Raw genomic sequence first — 24,688 nt, 5'->3', positions numbered from 1 at the left:
ATTCCGAAAAATGCACTCAACGACTGATGTGTTGATACGACTTGAGTCTTCTATTTGTGAAGCCTTTGCTTCCAAACAGCACCATGTTACAGTATTTTTTGACCTTGAAAAGGCATATGATACCACATGGAGATATGGTATTCTTAAAACCATTCATGAATTGGGATTGAGAGGAGAGCTGCCACTATTTATTCAGGCATTTCTTTCACGTAGAGTTTTTCAAGTGAGAGTGGGGGAAACTCTATCAGAGAGTAAGTGCCAGGAAGAAGGAGTTCCTCAGGGTAGTGTGCTGAGTGTAACCCTGTTTGCACTAGCAATTAATGGGATATCCTCAGCCATTCCCCAGGATGTTCTCTCAACATTATTTGTGGATGATCTCTCAATATCATTTGCTGGAGCTAGAATGGCAATGGTTGAGAGAAAAATCCAACTCTCTATTGATAAAATTATCCAGTGGGCTGACATGAATGGATTTAAGTTCTCGACAAGTAAAACTACCATTGTCCATTTTTGTCGTATCCGGGGAGTACATCCAGACCCGGATATATACATTAAAGGTCAACGGATACCATGTGTATCGGAAACCAAATTTTTAGGTTTGATATTTGACTGTAGACTTACATGGGTTTCTCACCTAAAAGCGCTAAAAGCTAAATGTGTTGAAGCTCTGAATATCTTAAAAGTATTGTCCCATACATCATGGGGGGCAGACCGCAATACTATTTTAAAATTATACAAGGCCTTGATTTTTTCCAAAATTAATTATGGTTGTGAGGTATATTCTTCAGCCACCCCAAGCCGGTTAAAAATATTAGAATCGATACATCATGCAGGTATTAGATTGTCTACTGGAGCCTTTAAAACCTCGCCTATCCCAAGTCTCCTTGTTGATGCTGGAGAGTTACCTCTAGACCTTTACCGAATGTCTTCCATTCTTCGGTATTGGTTTAGATTGCAAAGACTCCCTAACTCTCTAGCCTTTCAGACTGCAAGCCTTGTAAGACAAGCATCATACTTTGAGTTGCACCCAAAATCTCCTCAACCTTATGGCTTTCGGGTGAAACGATTATCAAATAGTCTGGATATAATTAGAAATAAGGTACTTCCATTCAAGGTATCATCAACGCCTCCATGGAAGTTACCAGAGATATCATTTTGTAAATATTTTATTGGAGATAAGAAGAATATGTCAGACATAGAAGCCAGGTCTCTTTTTAATGAACATGTTAAAGAACATAGAGGATCAACTTTTATCTATACTGATGGCTCCAAATCTGATGCTGGCGTTGGATTTGGAGTACATAGTAATGGTTTTAATTGTAGAGGTGCACTTCCTCTGACCGCTTCCATATTTACTGCCGAACTGTATGGCATATTAACTGCTATTGAGAAAATAGCGTTGGAGAAGGAGGGTAATTTTACAATTTTTAGTGATGCAAGGAGTGTCCTTCAAGCTATGGAAGTTTTTAATTCTAATAACCCTCTAGTTTTAAAGATTTTAGAATGGCTTTTCCTTATTGGACAGAGAGGTATAACAGTTCAATTTTGTTGGGTTCCAGCACATGTAGGTGTGTCCGGGAATGAGAAGGCAGATTCACTGGCTAAGGAGGCTGCATCCGAGTTGCTGCCAAGAAGGTATCCCATTCCCTGTAATGATTTCTTACCTGACATCAAGAAATTGGTTTGCAATAAATGGCAACAGCAATGGGATAGTCAAGATGGCAATAAAATGAGGGAAGTAACAAATGACATATCTCCTTGGAGGTATAATATGATGCCCCGAAAATGGGAGACGTCTCTTTGTCGTCTCCGGATTGGTCACACTCGGTTGACACATGAGTTTCTGCTGAAGGGCCAACACCAACCGTATTGTGACAACTGTTTAGTACCTCTAACAGTAAGGCATTTGTTGACCGAATGCCCCAATTATAACATCTTGCGGAATAGATATTTGTTTGAGGCTCGAGGTGAGGGTGGCAGGTTCATCCTTGCCAAGATTCTTGGAAATGATGTGTCCTACCATGCAAGTGGCATTTTTAGATTTATTTCAGAAGCAGGTCTTCTGAAAAATATTTAACTTTTATGACATTCAATTTTTATGATTTCAATTGAATACTCTTTAATTTTTTATTTTATTTCATTTTTTACTTTTGTATACATAAATTAATTGTTACCGGCGTCAATGACCTTAGATGTCAGGATGCCTGAAAACTTTAAATCATTCATTCATTCTTGATTTTGATTGGAGGACATTAGATGATTGGCATACTAGTGACCATGCACCAATCATTATAAACACCAACAAGGGTCCGCCTTTACAAAGATTGCCACGATGGAATCTTGACAAGGTAGACTGGGTTAAATTTTCTGAGCTAAGGGAAAGCAGAACAGTTTGAAAGTATTGATGATGCCATAGACCTACTGGATGGAACTCTCCATACAGCAGTAATCAATTCGATTCCCAAAACCACAGGACTATTCAAAAGACGACCAGTCCCGTGGTGGTCTTCAGAATTAACAGCCATGCACAGAGCCACCAGAAAATCTCTGACTAGATTGCGTAGATACCATACTGATGAAAATTTGATATCATACAAAAAGTGTAAAGCACAGTTCCGTCGTGCCTTGAAAGAAGCTAGACGCCAATCTTGGGTGGCTTTTGTTTCCTCCATTAATAGTAGAACACCACCATCTTCTGTATGGAGGAAAATAAAAGAGATTGCAGGCAAATTTACCCCTAAACCACCACCAGTGTTGAAAGTGAATGGTCAGTATGTGACTGAAGGAAATGAAGTTAGCAATGCCCTGGCTGACCATTTTTCAAATGCATCGTGCAAGAGTGTAGCAGCTCCTGGTCATCAGTACAGGAGCACTGAAGAAAAGAAAATTTTAAATTTTGCATCAGGAAGGGAAGAATCATATAATTCTCCTTTTACTGAAAGAGAACTTGATTCCGCACTCGCTACTTGCAACGATACAGCACCTGGACCCAATGGAATTCCATATGCAATGGTTAAACATGTACATTTTAATACAAAATTATTTATTTTGAGTATTATTAATAGAATATGGCATGATCATTGTTACCCAATTGTTTGGGAACTAGCCATTATTTTAGCCTTTTTAAAACCCGGTAAGGACAAGTTTTCAGCAGCAAGCTATCGACCTATTGCATTGACTTCTTGTTTATGTAAAATCATGGAGAAGATGGTCAATGCAACACTGATATGGTACCTTGAAAAGAAAGGTATTTTATCACCGATTCAATGTGGATTCAGAAAAATGCACTCAACAACTGATGTGTTAATAATACTTGAGTCCTCTATTTGTGAAGCCTTTGCTTCCAAACAGCACCATGTGACAGTTTTTTTTTTTTTACCTTGAAAGGGCATATGTTACTACATGGAGATATGGTATACTTAAAACATTTCATGAACTAGGATTAAAAGGAGAACTGCCACTATTTATTCAGTCATTTCTTTCACATAGAGTTTTTCAAGTGAGAGTAGGGGAAACTCTATCGGAGAGTAAGTGCCAGGAAGGAGGAGTTCCTCAGGGGAGTGTGCTGAGTGTAACCCTGTTTGCACTAGCAATTAATGGGATATCCTCAGTCATTCCCCATGATGTTCTCTCAACATCATTTGAGGATGATCTCTCAATATCATTTGCTGGAACTAGAATGGCAATGGTTGAGAGAAAAATACAACTCTCTATTGACAATATTTTCCTGTGGGCCGATATGAATGGATTTAAGTTCTTGACAAGTAAAACTACCATTGTCCATTTTTTCGTATCCGGGGGGTACATCCAGACCCGGATATATACATTAAAGGTCAACGGATACCATGTGCAAGTGAAGCTAAATTTTTAGGTTTGATATTTGATTGTAGGCTTACATGGGTTTCTCACTTAAAAGCTTTAAATGCTAAATGTCTTGAGGCTCTGAATATCTTAAAAGTACAGTGATGCCTCAGGATACGAAAGTAATCCGTTCTGGATATGGTTTCGTATCCTGATTTTTTCGTATCCTGAGTCGCATTTTACATGTAAATAGCCTAATCCGGTCTAAGCCTTACAAAAAGTCACCTTTTCTTTCATAAACACGCTAAACTGTAGTAATAAACATGCAATGCAGCCATTTCTATCATTCAATAATTAACCCAACCGTTAAAAACAACCTAATCCATTCCAGAAACCACCATGAGATTATTCAATAATGTAGTTATAGCCTAGTTATCCCCTCCAAGCCCTAAGAAAACGGTCCATTTTCTTTACTACTGTATAAAAGTTATGGTACTGTATGTAAAGCATTTGGATCAGTGAAGGTGTATTGTTACCTGTACACCTAAATTAAGGGTTGATACCCTGAAAAAAAAGGTACTGTACTCTCGGCGACGAGTTGGGATCTTGTAAGCTTTTCGTATCCTGAAAATTTTTTCGTATACTGGGGCATAAAAATCTTTGTATCGCTTTTTGTATCCTGAATTTTTCGTAAGCAGAAACTTTCGTATCCAGAGGTATCACTGTATTGTCCCATACATCAGGGGGGGGGGGGGGCATACTGCAATAGTATTTTAAAATTATACAAGGCCTTGATATTTTCCAAAATTAGTTATGGATGTGAAATATACTCCTCAGCCACCCCAAGTCGGTTAAAAATATTAGACTCTATACATAATGCTGGTATTAGATTGTCTACAGGAGCATTTAGAACCTCACCTATCCCAAGTCTCCTTGTTGATGCTGGAGAGTTACCTCTAGACCTTTACCGAATGTCTTCCATTATTCGGTATTGGTTTAGATTGCTAAGATTCCCTAACTCTTTAGCCTTTCAGACTGAAAGCCTTTGAGTTGCACCTAAATTCTCCTCAACCTTATGGCTTTCGGGTGAAACGATTATTAAACAGTCTGGATATAATTAGAAGTGAGGTACTTCCATTCAAGGTATCATCAACGTCTCTGTGGAAATTACCAGAGATATCTTTTTGTAAATACTTTATTGGAGTTAAGAAGAATATGACTGACCTAGAAGCCAGGTCTCTTTTTATGGAACATGTTGAAGAACATAGAGGATCAACCCCTATATATACTGATGGCTCCAAATCTGATGCTGGCTTCGGATTTGGAGTACAGTACATAGTAATGGTTTTAATTGTAAAGGTGCACTTCCTCTAACATCTTCCATATTTACTGCCAAACTGTATGGCATATTAACCGCTATTGAGAAAATAGCGTTGGAGAAGGAGGGTAATCTTACCATTTTTAGTGATGCAAGGAGTGTCCTTCAAGCTTTAGAAGTTTTTCATTCTAGCAACCCTCTAGTTTTAAAGATTTCAGAATGGCTTTTTAATATTGGACGGAGAGGTATAACCGTTGGATTTTGTTGGGTTCCAGCACATGTAGGTGTGTGTGGGAATGAGAAGGAGGATTCACTGGCAAAGAATGCTGCATCCGAGTTGCTGCCAGGAAGATATCCCATTCCGTATAACGATTTCCTACCTATCATCAAGAAATAGCTTTGTAATAAATGGCAACAGCACTGGGATAGTGTAGATGGCAATAAATTGAGAGAGGTAACAAATGTCATATCTCCTTGGAGGTAAAACATGATGCCCGAAAATCGGAGACTTCTCTTTGTCGTCTCCGTATTGGTCACACTCGGTTGACACACGAGATTCTGCTTAAGGGCCAACACCAACTGTATTGTGAAGACTGTTTAGTACCTCTAACAGTGAGGCATTTGTTGACCGAATGCCCCAATTATAATAACTTAAGGAATAGATATTTATTTGAGGCTCGAGGTGATGGTGGCAGGTTCATCCTTGCCAAGATTCTTGGACATGATGTGTCCTTCTATGCAAGTGGCATTTTTAGATTTATTTCAGGAGCAGGTCTTCTGAAAACTATCTAACTTTTATAATGACATTCAACTTTTATGTTTTTAATTGAATATTCTTTAATTATTTTGTATATATAAACTAAATGATATCGGCGTCAATGACCTTAGATGTCAGGATGCCTGAAAACCTTAAATCAATCATTTGCATCAGTGACAGACCCAGTGCTAAGAGCACAGCTAAAAGATGCATCAGGAGTCTGGAGAAGATACTCATCAAACGCTCGAAGAGATCTAAGACGACCCATACCGACTCGACTACGATCACTTCTCAAGCCATGGTCGAAGGCCAAGAACCTAAAGAGGACCGTACTATTGCAACCACCTCTACCTTCAGTCATCATCCATACGGATGCATCAAAGGAAGGGTGGGTAGGTCACTCCCATCAACGGAAAGTCCAAGGGACTTGGTCGTCTGTATTCAAGACCTTCCATATCAACATTTTGGAGGCCATGGCAGTTTTTCTGACGCTGAAGAAACTGTCCCCTCGCAAATCAGTCCATATAAGACTGATCCTGGACAGCGAGGTGATAGTGAGATGTTTGAATCGTCAAGGCTGAAGATCACCCCAAATCAACCAGGTGATGTTGGCCATCTTCTGCCTGGCGGAAAAGAAGAGATGGCATTTATCAGCAGTTCATCTTCAAGGGTTCCGCAATGTGACAGCGGACGCTCTATTCAGAATTGTCCCTAGACGCAAGCTCAGTCTCCCTCATCTTACGTCAAGTCCCAGAACTGCAGATCGACCTCTTCGCGATGAGTGACAACAAGAACTACTTCGTTATGTGGCCCCATACAAGAACCCTCTAGCGGTAGCGACGGACGCCATGTCCCTCGACTGGAACAGATGGAACCGTATTTACCTGTTCCCTCCAACCAATCTCTTAATGAAGGTCCTCAACAAGCTGAGATCCTTTCGGGGAACGGCAGCTCTAGTGGCTCCCAAGTGGCCAAAGAGCAACTGGTTCCCTCTAGTATTGGAACTGAAGCTGAGGCTGGTCCCTCTGCCGGACCCAGTACTGTCTCAACAAATACAGAAGTCGACTGTCTTCGCTTCATCACAGAGAACCCAAAACCTTCATCTCATGATTTTCTCTCAGCAGTAAAGTAAAGATTTGGGATCCCGAGAGACAGTATAGACTTCCTATAAAAATATAAGTTCAAGTCAACGAGAAGACAATATGAGTCATCTTGTGGGTTGCTTTCGTCAAAGCAAAAGGACCAAAAGAAATCTCAACGGACTTCTGTTTCTCCTTCTGTATCCACCTTCATAAACAAGGTTTGACAGCCAATACTATAACCACGTGTAAATCAGCTTTGACCAGACCTCTGCTATATGCTTTCCAAGTAGACTTGTTAAACGAAATCTTTAACAAGATCCTAAGACTTGTGCTAGACTCAGGCCTGCAGCTCCTCCGAAGCCTATTGCATGGTCCTTGGACAAGGTCCTACACTATGCTTCAACAGTGAACAATGAGGATTGCTCTCTGAAAGACTTGACCCAAAAAGTTATTTTCTTGTTTGATCTAGCCTTGTTTGGCCAGAGTTAGTGAAATAGTGACCCTATCCAGAGATGAGGGCCATATTCAGGTCACAGAAGTGGGAGAACTGAATCTCTTTCCTGATCTAACATTTCTCGCTAAGAACGAGCTACCCACCAAAAGATGGGGTCCGTAGAGAATCTGTCCTCTGAAGGAAGATGTCTCGCTGTGCCCAGTGGAGGCGTCTAAAGGTCTATCTTCGAAGAACTTGAGACTTCAGGGGAGGACAGCTCTTTAAAGGAGAAACCTCAGGATCAAACCTATCCCTAAAACAACTAAGGCCGAAAATCACCTATTTTATTCGCAGAGCGGATCCTGACAGTACACCAGCAGGTTATCATCCAAGAAAAATCGCTTCTTCACTGAACTTCTTTCAGTATATGGATTTTGAGCGTCTTCGCTCATACACTGGATGGAAGTCATCCAGAGTGTTCTACAAGCATTATGCGAAGCAAGTGCAAGAACTCAAGCGTTTCGTGGTTGCAGCAGGTAGTGTACTAAAACCTGTCGTCTAGTGCTGCAATGGACAGTGAATTGATTGGGACTATCAATGAAAGGTTGAAGGTGTTGACACCTCTCAGTGCAATACTTTGAAATAAGTGTCACCAAGGTGACTCTAAGGACTGTTCTAATTAATTGAGGTAAAGAAACATAGAGATAACACTTGTGCCGTGTGTTCTTACACAGTGTGAAGAGACAATCAATATCAGAGAAATATATATTAGAAAATTTTTAAAAATTTCAGATTTATAGTGGCTTTAATATATTTTCCCTTTCAGGTGAAACAGACATTTTCTGTACTTCAATTGTTGGACATTTTTCTTATTGCATTTATTAACATTGTTATATATTTTAATTCTGCTGGTTATTTATTACCAATAGATATTAACGTGTATTTGCATCTTATTTCACCCCAAAATTGATTCTCAATAAAAATGTATCAGAGTTTTATTTTCCTTTAACAAACTGCATATATTTCTACGAAAAATATGTATAGCTAATACCTTTGCTCTTTTACGGGTACAAACTTTATCTGGTAGTGCTTGTTTCAATTAGTCATACATACAGCGAGACCTGTATGTAGTTGATGCTATGTTTGCTCATATGTTATATGCAAACCTTGAGACTCCTTTCCTACGTCTAGTATGACTTCCCTGCAGGGGGCAGGAAGCACTAACATGGTTTATGATTAGTAGTAATGACGTATAACGGTAACGTCATATGTCTCTATGGTCGGGATGACCAAGGAATAACTGTCCCGAGGTTAAGGCACTTTTAAAAATCCACAGATACAGTACTTTCTAAATAATTCTCTGGTAAGCTTCCATCAGGACGACATGGCTTGAGCCCAAAAAACGGATTTTGAGCGAACCGAAAAATCTATTTTTGGGTGAGATAGCCATGTCGTCCTGAGGACCCGCGCTCCTTTTCTATAGCAAAGGCCTTGGGAGGATCCCTCCCAAAACTACTATATCTGTAGCACCATGCTCAACGCTACAAGGAATAGCGCCTGGGGTTGACGTACAGCGCCATCTAAATACTCGTAGTAGTACGGGAGGAAGGGTAACCTTGATATCTGCTCCCCTTCTATTTTTGCCACTTTCCCCCTCGAAGCGAAAACACTTCGGGGTGAAGATTGCTAAGTGTCGTATCAAGATATACGTCCCCTGATTTATGCGATATCATTAGGAGAAATTTTAAGGATATTCGTGCCAGGAGTTAGAATTCTGGAGAGCTAAAGGTAAATTCTCTGGGAATATCACTGTAGTCAAATATCCCTTAGGAAGCTACTTATAGGAACCTTCCATCAGATCGACATGGCTATCTCACCCAAAAATAGATTTTTCGCTTCGCTCAAAATCCGTTCTTTTACTTACGTTTTAATGTATACCAGAGAGCTAGTCCCCAAATTGTATCATAGTTTGGATGAAAAAATAAAGTAAGGGCTTTTGTAGTATAATGATCATCAAAATTATTGTTGTAATATATTTGTTGTATTCCTTTACAGAACTCGAATGGCTAGGTGGTGTTGATGGTAGTGAACATCTTCTAGCAGCTCTACACCCCCCGTATTGTATCATCATTTGGGACACTCGTCACAACACAAAGCTATGGAAAAAGTCATTTACAGAAGTACTGACAACATTCCATTTTGACCCTTTTCATAATAATAAGATGGCATGTAAGTATAGTTCAGTATAACTTTACTTTGTTCTGTCACTAAATACAAACTCTTTCGCTCTTTATTAGGGATTATACTTTCGGCAAAGCTAGAAGACTAGCCATGAGACTTTTAGCGAGGTATAACTCCACCACTGATAGTTAAAGGCTGGTAGGGGGTAGTACTGGCTACATACCCTCTTACACACATCTGTGTTGTCTTATTACCTTTGCTTTTACCTTGGGGGGAAGGTGGACATTCGTCTTTTTCCACCACCCAACTTTTTTTAACTGGTCTTTGACTAATTCATTCTTTTAGTTTTTGTTTATTTTTCACAGGTGTTTGTTGCTGCTTTAGGAGACATCGTATTGCTGGGTTTTTCCTCGAGGATGTAGAAAAGGGATTTTGACAAAGGAAAAATCTATTTCTGGGGAGATACCTGTGATGCCCGGTGAAAAGGGTCCTTTCTTACACTTTTCTGATATAAATACTTCCAAATATACCAGAGAAAGTTAAAGTATGGAATGCAGAGGTTACTACCCTCGCACGAGCACCCAGTGGGCGTCTTGTATAAAGCAGGGGCATGTGAAAACCACTATTCACAGGCTGTCTTCCATTTAGATAATTCCTTCATCAAAGGGAAGGGCCATAACAGAGGCCCTAGCTACCTTACCTGAGCCACTCTACCGACGCCCGACGCTAGCGGCATCTGTACTACATCCTTCTGCAAGAACTATGGCTTTTAAAGGAAAGGGTGGGGCAACGTAAGGGAAGGGTTTCACCGGGCGTCACAGGTATCTCCCCAGAAATAGATTTTTCCTTTGTCAAAATCCCTTTTCTGGGTCGACCTGTGACGCCCGGTGAAAATGTACCAGAGAATGCCTTCCAAGCCCAATAAACACTGTCAAATAATAAGGATAAAGTCAAACACCATGTACCAAAAACAAAATACTATATTAAGGTAGGCAAACTGTAAAATATAACACATTAGCCAAACAGGAATCCCAAATATGGAGTAACAATAAGATGAAATGCAGGGAATCATCCCGAGAGTCAAAACACAACACGAACTCAATCCTTACATGGCTAAAGAATGGTAACATGAAATAACATAAGGTAAGGTTAAACATACTAACAGGTAATAACCAGGGTAATGAAGTAATGGTAACATAATTCTAGGGCTAAACGAACCACCCAGGAGAGCGGCGACGTGGCGAGAGTGGCAGGTAGTAGGGAGAAGGAGAGAGATGGATGAAAAGGAAGAGCAAAGAGATTATTGGGGGCGAGATAAGACTCCCAGCTGCAACCGTGGGGAATTTAAGGGCCTGTAGGTTCTTCAAATAGTGGCGTTTGAAAACCATAGGAGATTTCCAACCCGTATACTTCTTAAGGTCATCAAAATCCATGTTCTGAAAGTAATTGATGGAGGTTGCTACCGACCGGATATCATGAGCATGGGGAAATGATTCCGGGTTAGCTTCCTTAATAAAGTAAAGGATTTTTTGCCTGATGCCTTGAATGGAAATAGTGCCTCCTTGTTCTCTGAGAAACAAGGGGCCAGATGAGCAGGTGGCAGTTCTAGCTAAAAATGCCTTGAGTGTAGTGACTGGACACAGAGAAGTATTTGAGAAGGGGACCACCTATTTTGCAGGTCCTCGTTTTTAGCTAGGAAAGCTCTGTCTGGAGAAAGTAGAACTTCGCCTGACGGGAGGAAATCCATATTTTCAGGATTATGTGAGAGAGCTGCTAATTCTGAGATTCTAGCACCTGAGGCCAAAGCCGTTAGGAATAAGAAGAGTGATGTAGGAGCAGGATTTGTTATCCGTGTCTGAAGCTAGCTTTAGTACGTCGTTCAGAGACCAAGAGACCTTTTGTGGGCGCACCGAAGGTCAGAGCCTAGCGCATGCCTTCGGAATAGATGAAAAATAGGAATCTGCCAGGTCAGTATTGAAACCCACGAGGAAGATCTTCTTCAGAGCCGACTTAATCGTGGTTATAGTGCTAGCTGCTAGGCCCCTGTCAAATAGGGACTTGAAGAATGAGATGGCCAAATTAGAGGTCATGCGAGAATGTTCTGAATTCTTTAGGAAACCTGCTAATTTCTTCACGGCCGAATCGTATTGTCTAATTGTAGAGTCCCTTTTGTCTAATTCTATGAAGAGGACATTTCCGGGTCAATGTTTGCGTCTCTGCGGGCTGCAAACTTCATGAAATCTACAAAGTTAAGGTTTCGGCTATCCTTGAGGAATTTGACACAGTCTGAGTTTGGACTAATTGGGTCAGCTTGGGGAATGGGATCCGGAAGGGGCGGAGTTTCAACTCGAGGAGGAGAGGAAACCAACTGCTCTTTGGCCAGTGCGGTGCTATTAGAGCTACTGCCCCTTGGAAGGAGCGTAGTTTGTGTAAGACTTTCATCAGAAGATTCACCGGAGGGAATAGGTAAATCTTCTTCTAATGGTTCCAATCCAGGGTTAGAGCGTCCATAGCATATGCCTGAGGGTCCAGGTTTGGGGTCACATAACAAGGAAGTTTGTGGTTCAGTTGTGTCGCGAATAGATCCACCTGGAGACCGGGAACCAGCCTGGAAATCCACCGGAAAGAATTCATGTCCAGAGACCATTCTGACTCCAGTGGTTTCGTCCTGGATAGCGAGTCCGCTATCACGTTCTGGACTCCTGCCAGGTGAGTCGCTGACAGGAGCCAGTTCTTTTCTACTGCTAAGGCGAAAATCGTGACCAGGACTTGGTTGAGGTTGGGAGATTTTGATCTGCTTCTGTTTATGCAGTGCACCACTGCTGTGCTGTCTGAGACTATCGTGATATGAGTGGACCGTGGAGGGGATAGCCGCTTCAGGGTCAAGAATACTGCCATGGCTTCTAGTACATTGATGTGTAAGTGTCTCATGGCGGGGGACCAGGAGACGCGTCTGTATGAATCGTCACTTGTGGAGGAGGGAATTGCAGAGGAACCGATTTGGAAAGGTTCTCTGGTTTGGACCATGGCCGGAGTCTCTCTTTCAGGACTGAGGGGATCGACGAAATCTTGTCTCGTAAATGTATTGTAGCTCTCTTTCTCCAAACTCGGTTGATGTCTTTGAGTTTGGCTTTCAATAAGAGGTCTGTCACTGACGCAAATTGAAGTAAGCCGAGGATTCTTTCTAAGGCTCTTCTGGACACCTGTTTGTGTTTGAGAAAGTTCTTTGTCTTGGATGCTATCTCCCTGACCTTCTTGGAAGAAAGAGAGAGCTTGTGACTTGTGAGGTCCCATTGGATCCCCAACCATTCGAATTGGCTTGCCGGTTGCAGGCGAGACTTTTGTAAGTTGACCTTGAAACCCAGCTTGCTGAGGAATTGAATCACTTTGGCTGTAGCTTTGTTGCATTCCGGGATCAACTGTGCCCAGATTAGCCAATCGTCCAGATAGGTAACTACTTTGATCCCTTGGTTCCTGAGTTGTTCGAGCACTGTCTCCCCCAGTTTTGTAAATATCCTGGGGGCTATGTTGAGGCCGAAGGGCATGACCTTGAATGCGAAGGCCTTCTTGCCTAGGCGGAATCCGAGGTAAGGGGAGAAGTTTCGTGCTACTGGGAGGTGATAATAGGCGTCTGTAAGATCGATAGAGGTGGTGACGGCCCCACGGGGAAGTAAGGTCCGCACCTGCGAGACAGTCAGCATACGGAACTTGTCGCAAAGAATGTAAGAATTCAGTTTTGACAAGTCCAGGACTACTCTCAGCGCCGACGAATTCTTCTTGGGGACTGTGAACAGGCGCCCTTGAAATTCCAGTGACCGTACTCTCTTTATGGCCTTCTTCTTGAATAATTCTTTGGTGTATTCCTCCAGGATTGGAGTCGGTTTCTGGAAGAAGGTCACTGGTGGAGGTGGAGATCCTTGTGACCATTTCCAACCTAGGCCTTTTGATACTATGCTGTGAGCCCAAGGACTGAAGATCCATTGGTCCCGGAAGTGGTATAGTCTCCCTCCTACCCGATTCCCTTCATTGAGAGGGGGTGAATTTAGATCCCTGTCCTCCACGAGGACCCCTGGCTCTTGGCCCTCTGCGGTGGCGAAACTGACCTCTACCCCTGTTGCCGCCTCTAAGAGTATCCTCGAAAGGTACTAGATTATTTGTAAGCTGGATTGAAGGCCAGGGAGGGCATCCAAGGAGCCATGGGGGTAGGATGGGTACCTTGGGGAGCAGGAAGGTAGACCACCTGCGGTGGAGGAGGTGTATGCGGAGAAGCCATCTTAGAGGTAGAAGGAGTTGACGAGTGAGGGCCTTGATGGAACTGACCACGGCTGGTCTTGTATGGGGGTGAAGCGTTGTTTCTTTTTGAAAAAAGACTGCTTCCCTGAATCTACCCTCCTTTTGGTCGAAAGACCCCATCTCACTTGTAAGCTCTGATTAGCCCTTGCAGCATCCTGTAAGACTTTGTCTACTTCCTCCTGTGGAAACAGGATCTTGCCCCAACAGGAGGAGGCTATGAGCCTATTTGGCTCATGCCTAATGGACGCTTCCACCAGAACATACTTCCTGCAGTTTATCCGGGATGTCCAGAAATCGTGCAGGTCGAACTGGAACGTTTGGAGGTTGTTCTTAGCAAACACCCGGAATAGAGACTCATCCGGGTATAGGGAGGCTAACATCTCTGCCGAGATCATGGAGTGAAGCGATCTAGCTAGTCTGTTTCTAGCGTCGAACTCTGACTTGAGAAGGTGATCCGGTAACTTGGGGAGCTTCTCAGAGAAGAGAGATGAGGCGCAGTCTGGGTCGAACTTTCCCACCGAAAAGGTAACAGAGGCATCCTTCCAAAGGGCAGAGGAGCCCGGAAGAAGCATCGAGGTGGGGTCCGTCTCCTTGAGGACAGGCACAGGGGAGCCCTCCTTGGCCGATTGGATGGTCAACTCGGCCACTTTATCCGTAAGAGGAGACGGAACGGATTGAGGCGTGGTAAAAATTGTATACGAACCTTTATGGGGGGTCAGTTTGGAGTTGACGCAACCCCAGTCGGCAAGAGTCTTAGCCCAGACAGCTTGGGCTTGCTCCTTAGGGAAGATGACATTCTCTTTAGGGACTTTATCCATCCTAACAAGAGCATGTTCCTTCAGCCGGACGAAGCCATTGAAGGGGAACTGAAGCCCCGGAGGGTAAAATTCAAGATCATCTAGAGGGCGGGTCCCTAATCCCTCTAGGGTTAATGCACCATCTATGTAGGGTGCATGGTGAGCAAACCTCCATGGGTTGTTCTTCTCGAAAGGAGGCAACTTAGAAGAGTCTGGGGCTACTGGAGGTGCCACCTGATTCCCTGCACGGAGTAGATTGGCCACCATAGCCTTCAGCTCCGTTATTGCCCCAGATTGTTGTTGCATCTGAGTCTTCACTATCTCTTTTATCATCTCTGTCAATGGGGGTTCCGAGGAACTGAGTGCTGACGAAGCCTTGGCCTTAGCAGACTTTCCTTTTTTGGAAGGTTGAGGTCTGGATCTCATAGGGATGTCGGGAGTAGTGGAGGGTCCTGGGACCAGAGATACAGAGACTGGCGAAGCTGAAGTACGAGACACAGGTTTCTAATTGCGTAGGGGCTTCACCTTGGGTCGTACAGAGAGAGAGAGGGATCCAAAGTAGAAGCCTGAGGCTTATCAAAGCCGAGGAAAGAAGAGGCAGGAGAAATAGAGGACGAGAGAAAAGGGTCTGCCAACTCCGCACCACTTACCTGCTCGTCCATGGGCTCAACGTTAATTCAGGTCGGCGACGTCTCCTGAGAGTTGATTCTCGTCCTAAGGGATAGTCGCCCTGATGGATTCGATTATAGGCTCAGCTAAGATTGAGGGAACCGCAGCTGAGGAGGAGCCCGGAAAGAGACGTGAGGCCATGGACTCATAAGCGATAAAAAGTACCAAGACAAATATATATGGTTCAAAATATAACAATATAAATGGCACAAGGCCAAAAGAATTTAAAAGATAATGAAACTAAGATGACGAGTACCAAACCGGCATAACAAGTTAAACGTAAAAGCGTAAACAATAACAATGGCTGCCAACGCCGTGGAAAGCAAAAGCCATACGCACTAAAAACACTAAAATGAATTAAGATAACACTAGCCCGGTACTAAAAGGTCTGTCAAAACAATCTATGGTACTTAACATTGGTGCAGGAGCAAGGAGAGCCTCGGTCATGATGAAACTTCACGAAAACAGAGAAAAAACCAAGCGGCTCAAAAGAACAAAACGACGCTTACGAAGTCCAACAGAATGATGTAGTACAGATGTCGCTAGCGTCAGGCGTCGGTAGAGTGGGTCAGGTAAGGTAGCTAGGGCCTCTGTTATGACCCTTCCCTTTGATGAAGGAATTATCTAAATGGAAGACAGCCTGTGAATAGTGGTTTTCACACGCCCCTGCTTTATACACGACGCCCACTGGGTGCTCGCGCGAGGGTAGTAACCTCTGCATTCCATACTTTAACTTTCTCTGGTATGTTTGGAAGTATTTATATCAGAAAAGTGTAAGGAAGGACCCTTTTCACCGGGCGTCACAGGTCGACCCAGAAATCTTTTCTTACGATCTCTTCCCTGTGATGCTGGACAACCTTTAGGCTGGAGGACTCCCCCGCTTCCCCTAGCACAGTGGTTCTGCCCTCCACAGCGGAGTCGTTCTCCGTGTGGATGCACTTAACCTTCTTGAAGAGATCGCTTGCACCCTGCAAGTTTGACAGCGAGAAAGCCACTTACGGCTAACCCAGAGCTTGACTTGGGTCTTGCTCTTCTGTGCTGACGACGACACACTCCCCCGTTCTATGATTGCAGCTAGCAGAGGGAGTACAAATTCTGAAGATTGCCCGTCAGCTTGCTACCTGGTTTCTGGAATTCCAGCGTCTGATGATTCCTCCACTCATGATTGCTCTTTTGTTCGCTACCGAACTTCAGGACCAACGACTAGACAGGACAAACCAGCTTGTGACCGACCAGGTTCTTGCTCAGTACCAGGGCCCAGCTTGCGACCGAGTTACCAACATGCCATTGAAGGCCAGCTCGTCACAACCCTCGAATAGCGACCACTATTCAGTGTCATAGCGCTGCCCAGCTTACGACTTTCCCTTCCTAGGTAAAGTTGCCCTCCTTTGACGAACAGCTATCCTCCCGCTTTCAGGTACAGTAGAATCGCCGAGAGCCAGCGACGAGTCTGAGGCCTTGACTCTTGCGGCGGTCATTACCGAAACTATACGACGGAGAACTTCAGTTGTGAGGCTCGCAAAGTTCTTCCGACTATGATCCTCACTGCAAGCAGGTGCATTGCTATTCCTAGTTAGACTTTTCTTCCTTTCTTTTCTATTTGAGCACGATCGCTTTATTGAGTCTCCTAGCAAGTCCTCTCATTTAGACGATACACGCTAGATTCTGTGTCCAGAGAAAGAGCTAGCACTACCTCATCATTGCTATAGCTTCGTGACAGTGGTAGTGCACAGGTGAGAACTACTTCGATTTGTGCTTTACGTCTGCAGCACAAAGAATTTCAATCTAAGGTTTCTATAGGTAGCGCTTACCATGACACGAAGTTGAGAGAGATTAGCGCACGTTTTTTTTTTTTAACCTAACCCAGCACTCGCCAACGCAAGGAGGGGTAGAGCACACTTGTCAGCCTTGTTGCTTAATGCCTCACTCGCCACTTGGAACTTTTTGTTATCACACAAGTACAATGGGAACAGATTCCCAATGCATTTAATTTTATTAGAACTTCTTTATATGAGCTCCAGCTCTTGACTACAAGATGTTATGCAGATGTTTAAAGGGCCCGTGCATGTGGAGGCGCAAGCTTCTTCATCGGCTCACCAGTTCGTGCAAGCACTTACGAACGTTTGTCACTCACGAACATTCCTACTACTACTACTACTACTACTACTACTACTCGTTCAACAGTAATTTAAAGATACAACCTACTTTTTTGACAGCTCTAATATTACTCTCGTGTATGTACATATTCCGGTATTTCTCAAGATATCCAAGAAAAGGAAGGGTGTAACTCCTTCAAGATCTGCTTAGAAGCAAAGAGAATCAATTACCAAGGAAATTGAATTTGTAATGATAAACAAGAAGTTGAAATGAAAATTCATTTGATTGCATGTGCTATGAGTTAGGTTATTTTACAATTTCTATGGTATTAAAGGATAAGGAATGTTTAAAGGAAATGGCAAAACCAAAATAAAAACAATCGGTAATTGTTTTTGTTGAAGTATACCTTAAATTAATGATAGAAAAAGTACATATATGATTAAATGAGGCTCAGTTAATATCGGGAAACCAGAATAATTTAAAAGTTTTTTCACCACACGTTATGATGTCAGCTAAAACGAGATCAGCTTACGAAATCGAGTGTTGTATTTTAAGCCCAGCCTACTTTCGAAGATACAGTATATTGGAATTAAGTTTAGATTTATTCTTGTATGGCATTTAATTAAAACACTGTAAAGAAACAAAGATTTCAATTATGAGAGAGAGAGAGAGAGAGAGAGAGAGAGAGAGAGAGAGAGAGAGAGAGAGAGAGAGAGAGAGAGAGAGAGAGAGAGAGAGAGAGAGAGATGTCTCTAAGACTTTTTAGTTTTCTTTGGTTGAGTGATTTAATTTAAGCATTTAGAGAGTTCTTATAATCTTGTTTAACTTATTCTTGTATTCGTTTACCGTGTTACTGTTTACTCCTTCCACTGGAAGTCTATTCCAAGTATTTGCTATTTTGTATGTAAAGAAATTACCGCATTGAATGGTGTTATATCTTTTCAATTCCAGCTTATATCCATTACCTCTGGACTGATTTGTGCTAAGCGTGAATAGATTATTGTAATATACATTTGTTATTCATTTAAGAATTTTGAATGCCTCTATTAACGGTCCCCTTAGTTGTCGAGTTAGTAGATGAAATAAGTTCAAGCCTTCCATCCTCCGTCTATATCCAAATTGTCTTAGTGTTGGAACTAGTTTCGTGGCCCTAGATTGTACTATCTATTGTATATCCTTCTGAGTACTTAGAGCCCAGAATTGAACTCCATATTTTAGATTGGGTCTTACTGCTGATGTGTACAGCTGTAGTACAGTGTCTTTGTGTCTGTATTTGAATTGTCTCTTTATGTAGCCTATTAGTTTTTGTGCTTTCTTTTCAGCTTTTATGCTCTATTTGGTGAACTTCAAATCCTTGCTGATAATAATACTGAGATATTCCTCCTGGTCCACACTTTCTATTTCATTACCCAACAGTGACTAATCTAATTGTAGGCTACTATAATCTATGTGCATGACTTTACATTTCCCTCAGTTAAAAGGCATTTGCCATTTTCTGGACCATTCTTCTAGTTTCATTAGATCTTCTGAGTCCGTAGCATTTATTCCTAGTTTAATATCGTCGGCAAATTTGGCAATTCTGCTAGTTAACTCTAATTCTATGTCATTGATGTAGATCAGAAATAGCATAGGTCCAAGAACGGATCCTTGAGGTACTCCGCTTATAACAGCTGCCCACTCTGAAGCTTCTCCATTGATTACAACTCTCTGTTTCCTGTTTGTTAGCCAATCTTCGATTCATTCAGCTGGCTCGCCAAAAATGTCTAGTCCTCTAATTTTTACCTTTAATTTTTTTTTTATGAGGAACTTTGTCAAAAGCCTTTTCAAAATCTAGGTATATGTATGTATTTCCCTGCTTTTGTCATAAATGCTAAACATGTTGTGGAAATATTCGAAAAGATTTTTCACACATGATCTCTTTTGTCTAAAACCATGTTGGGTGTCTATCAGAAGATTGTTTTCTCTATATGTTCTACTATTGAATCTACTGTAATTGATTAAAAAATTTTGCAAGGCACTGAAGCCAGGTTCTTTTTTTTTTGGTCCCTTCTTATAGATTGGAGGAACATTGCCTAGTTTCCATCCTTGTGGTGCCTTTCTTTTGTTGGCTGTCTTTCGGAACATTTTGTAAAAGTGTGGGGGTTATCTCTTCTTCTAGTTCTATTATCTCTTTTGGATGAATATAATGTGGAACTGGTGCCTTATAGTTACTGAGTCATTATCCTTTTGACATCATCCATTGTGAAGGTGATTCTATTTAATGGTTGTGGCCCTTCATACTTGATAGCTGGTTACGGGGGGGTTGTTGATTCTTCACTAGTGTATGCAGTTGGGAAATATGCATTCATCAGTTTTGGTTTTTCCAAATAATTTGTTATAAGATTGCCCTCCGAGTCTGTTAATGGGCTAATGATGTTTTTGATTGGTTCTCTACTGTTTACATATACAAAAAATTCTTTTGGCCTTTCTTTACTAGCTGAAGCCACTCTTTTCTCTTCATTAGTCTTTGCCTTTCTAACTGGTTTATCTACTTTTTGGCTTAACTTCTTAGGCTCGGAAATTTCATGAATTGAAGGCTGTGGACCCACTGATTTATGTTTCCAGTCTCTACATCTTATTGCATTGGCTATTTCTCTGTAGAACCACTTAGTTTGTGGAGTTCCATTTGGTAAAATATTTGTATGCTGTATACATATAGCCCTTTTTTGTGCTCAAGCCATGTCGTCCTGATGAAAGTTTCCTATAGACAGCTTTCTAAGGGATATTTGGCTACAGTGATACTCCCAGATAATTGACCATAGGTCTCCAGAATTCTAACTTCTGGCGCGAGTATCCCTAAAATTTTTCTTAAGGATATCGCATAATATCAGGGGACGTATATCTTGATACGACACATGGCAATCTTCACCCCGAATAAAGTTTTCGCTCTGAGGGGGAAGAGTGGCGAAATTGAAGAGGCGCTGTTATCAAGGTTACCCTTCCTCCCCTACTATTACAGGGCCCAAAATGGCCGATCATTCCTTATTCAGTAGCGCTTTCGCATGGTGTATCTCCCTGCTTGCTCTAGTGTTCTAGGTCACTATTTAGAGGAATTTATCATGCATTCTCCAGCATCTTCTGCCTCTGGAAAGTTGAGTATTTAATGTTTCCTGTGTATAATTTTTAGCTCCCTTCTCACAGTGAAATTAGCATAATTTTAATTTGTTTATCGGAGCATAGTCAGTAACCGGAGGCACCATTTTGGACGCTGTTGTTTGTCATGCATGCTTTATTTAGCCAGCGGAACGACATTCCCGGTATTTAGCTTTATTGAATTACAGCTATTTAGGCAAAATTATACTAGTGAAGATAAGATCATGCACGTATTTTTCCTCCACCTTAAATGTATCGATCGTATACTTAAGAGTCTCGGTGATATAGCGTAGCCGAGATCTCGCCCTGTGCTAGGCTAACCTAGCCTACGTGCTTTAGTATACTTTCATACATAACGGATTTTGAAGCGAAGCAAAAAATCTATTTTTGTGGGAGATGGCCATGTCGTCCTGATGGAAGGTTCCTATTGGTAGCTTTCTACGGGATATTTGACTACAGTGATATTCCTAGAGAATTGACCTTTAGGTCTCCAGAATTCTAACTCCTGGTGCAAATATCCTTAAAATTTCTCTTAAGGATATTGCATAAAATCAGGGGACGTATATCTTGATACGATGCATAGCAATCTTCACCCCGAATAGCGTTTTCGTTTCGAGGGGGAAGAGTGGAGAAAACAGAAGGGGAGCCGTTATCAAGGTTACATGCGATGGCTAGGCTATCGTTAAAGGACAGAGAGGGGCAGGGAAAGGGTCTTGTGTGTTGTGTCGGGAGAAGGCGGCAGGATTGCCGGCCATTCCCAGTCACAAAAGAAACATCGTTTCAGTATTGGCCCCGTCCTGGGCAGCAGAAGAATATCGATTCTTCAGTCCAGGACCATGCCGAAACAAGAGTTTTCTTCTAGACCGCAAGGGAGAAGGTGGCGGCATCGTACTACCACTTTGGCTGTGGGCTAGGGAAGCTAGGCTTTCTATGTCTACAACTGTGTGCCGGCAGGGGAGTGACTACTCCGCCGGCAGGGGAGTGACTACTCCGCCGGCAGGGGAGTGACTACTCCCCCGGCAGCCGAGTTGTCGGCATAAAGACTGAATACTCTGAGTTACTGTCGTAAAACCAAGCCGTGATACTCGCTGGCAAGGGGGAAGACAGAAAAACACTAGCCTAGTCAAGCCGGAGTATACTACTCTATGGCAAGACCAAGATAGGGTTTTCGCCTAATGGCGCCACTCAGAGGGAAGGAAGGGTTTACCCTTAAATCTCCGAAAGAGACGAGTATCAAATTATATAATTAATTCTAGGAAATATACTATCTCCTGTTGAATTGATAAAACGATACACGAGGGTAAACGGGATATTTTGGGCTCAAGCCATGTCGTCCTGATGGAAGGTTCCTATTGATAGCTTTCTAAGGGATGTTTGGCTACAGTGATATTCCCAGAGAATTGACCTTTAGGTCTCCAGAATTCTAACTCCTGGCGCGAATATCCTTAAAGTTTCTCTTAAGGATATCGCATAAAATCAGGGGACGTATATCTTAATACGACACATGGCAATCTTCACCCTGAATAGCGTTTTTGTTTCGAGTGGGAAGAGTTTCGAAAGCAGAAGGGGAGCCGTTATCAAGGTTACCCTTCCTCCCGTACTATTATGAGGCTCCAAGATGGCGCTCATTCCTATTTCAGTAACGATTTCGCACGGTGGTTTTCCCTGTTACCTAACGTTTTTGATCGTTATTGAGAGGATTTAATATGCATTCTTCAGCTTCTTCTGCCTCTGGAAAGTTGAGTATTTATTCTTTACAGTGTATAATTTTTAGCTCCTGCTTCACAGTGAAATTAGTTTATTTTAATGTGTTTTGGAATTTGGCCGGTCACCGGAGGCGCCATGGGCGCTGTCTTTCGTTATGCATGTGTTATTTAGTTAGCAAAACGACATTCCCGGTTGTAATATCATTAATAAATTATGAAAGCTATTTAGGCACAATTATACTAGTAAAGATATATTTATGCATACAAATTTCCTCTTCCTTATGTCGATAGCATACGTTAGAGTTTCGGCGATTTAGGTAACCGAGATCTTGCCCCGCGCTGGACTACCTAGCCTATACGCTTTAGTATACTTTCATTCATTATTCCCGTTTACCCTCGTGTATCGTTTTATCAATTCAACAGGAGATAGTACATCTCCTAGAATTTATTATATAACTCGATACTCGTCTCCTGTGGAGATTTAAGGGTAATCCCTGCTTCCCTCTGAGTGCCGCCATAGGCGACAACCCTATCTTAGTCTTGCTATAGAGTAGTTCACTCAGGCTTGACTGGGCTAGTGTTTTCTGTCTTCCTCCCTTACCGTCGAGTATCTCGGCTTGGGTTTTTGACAGAACCTCAGAATATTCAGTCTTTCTGCCGGCGGCCGAGCAGCAGGGCGAGTAGTCACTCCCCTGCCGGCTTAGAACTATCGGTATAGGAGGCTAAGCCTCCCTAGGCCGCACTTGAAGTGATAGTATGATGCCGCCACCTTCTCCCCTGCGGTCTAGAAGTCTAGTCTTGTTTCAGCAGACCCTAGTCTGAAGAATAGATATTCCTCTGCCGCCTAGGATGGCGCCGATACTGAAACAAAGTTTCACCCTTGTGTGGAAGTGGTGGCAATTCTACCGCCGCCTTCTACACTTGATACAGGACCCTTTTCCCTGTCCCTCTCTGTCCTAGAGCGATGGCCTAGCTATCGCAATCCTGTGGCTGTCGTCCTACAATCTCACTGCTTGCTGGGTAGATTGTGGTGCTGGCCAGGCTGTATAGTCACTCAGTCTTTCCCTTAAGGGCGCAAGGCTCCGGGAAAGGTTGTGCCGGCTGTGACGGCTGCCGGTGGGAGACCCCTCTGCTGCTGAGTGTTCTACAGTCCTCCCTTGGACTGCCATCCACATTCCTCAAACCGGCAGGGACCGGCAACTGATCTTGTGACTGGATGGAAGCTTGAATGATGCATTCTCCCCTTCCATTTGAATCCTCATTCTGGAGGAAGGCAGTAAGGTTATGTACTTACGCCCTTATTGATTGTGAACATATATTTTAATAAGGCAGCTCTTCACTCCATGCTTTCTCTCTCTCTGTCAGCTAATGCCGCCAGGTACTAACCCAGCCGGCAGCATGTCGGCTGGACTGGTGCCGTCAGGTACTTACTCAGTTGACGGCATGCTGGCTTGACCAGTGCCGTCAGGTACTACCCAGCCGGCATGGCCGGACTGTCCCACCAGGTGCTAGCCTAGCTGGCAAGATGCCGGCTGAACTACAGTACATGATTATACAGTAACCAGTATATTTGCTGTACAGTGAACCCTCGCTACTTCGCGGTTCGACAATCGCGGATTCACCACTTCGCGGGGTTTTCCCATAACCCATATATATATACATATCGCGGATTTTCCGGAAAATTCGAAAATACCGCGAAATCTGAAGATAACCAAATACGATATTTTGTTACCTGTAATTCCATTAATACTGTAATTAGTAATATCTGCTCTTACTGATTGTTCATTGCATTACATATGATATATAATTCAGCACAGAAAGAAATAAAACACGAAAAGAGAATGTGATCATACGATAATTCAGTACGTAGTAAAATTAAATCGAACATGAAACGCAAATCAGATGCAGTCATACCATATTAGAATGGTGTGTACTGTAATGGATGTGCTTCTTTTCCATGAATCTTTTGTATGTATACGTACGTAGTACAGTACTGCATCCAATAATATTCTTTGTTGCAAAAATCACATTTCGAATAAGTACTGTAAGCGTACGAGAGAGAGAGAGAGAAAGAGAGAGAGAGAGAGAGAGAGAGAGAGGCGTAAAATAGCGTACGTACGTAAATTTTTATTATTATTGTTATTATTATTATTATTGTTGTTGTTGTTAATAAAATTATTGTTGTTATTATTATTAATCATTATTATTATTATTATTACTGTACAGTATTATTATCATTATTTATTATTATTACGGTATTGTACTTAATCTACGTACGTTCAGTATGCGCGGGGCATCTTCTATGAGTAACCAACGCACCATGTACTGTAAGACGGGTTGTGATTGGTTCAAGCGCTGATAGATGACGAATCAAAACTCAAGTTTTGTTATCTAGCCTTTGATTGGTGTTTTGCCCGCATCT

This window comes from Palaemon carinicauda, chromosome 7, assembly GCF_036898095.1.
Source record: "Palaemon carinicauda isolate YSFRI2023 chromosome 7, ASM3689809v2, whole genome shotgun sequence".
In the NCBI taxonomy this organism is placed as follows: domain Eukaryota; kingdom Metazoa; phylum Arthropoda; class Malacostraca; order Decapoda; family Palaemonidae; genus Palaemon; species Palaemon carinicauda.
Note: the sequence above shows the minus strand (reverse complement) of the source record.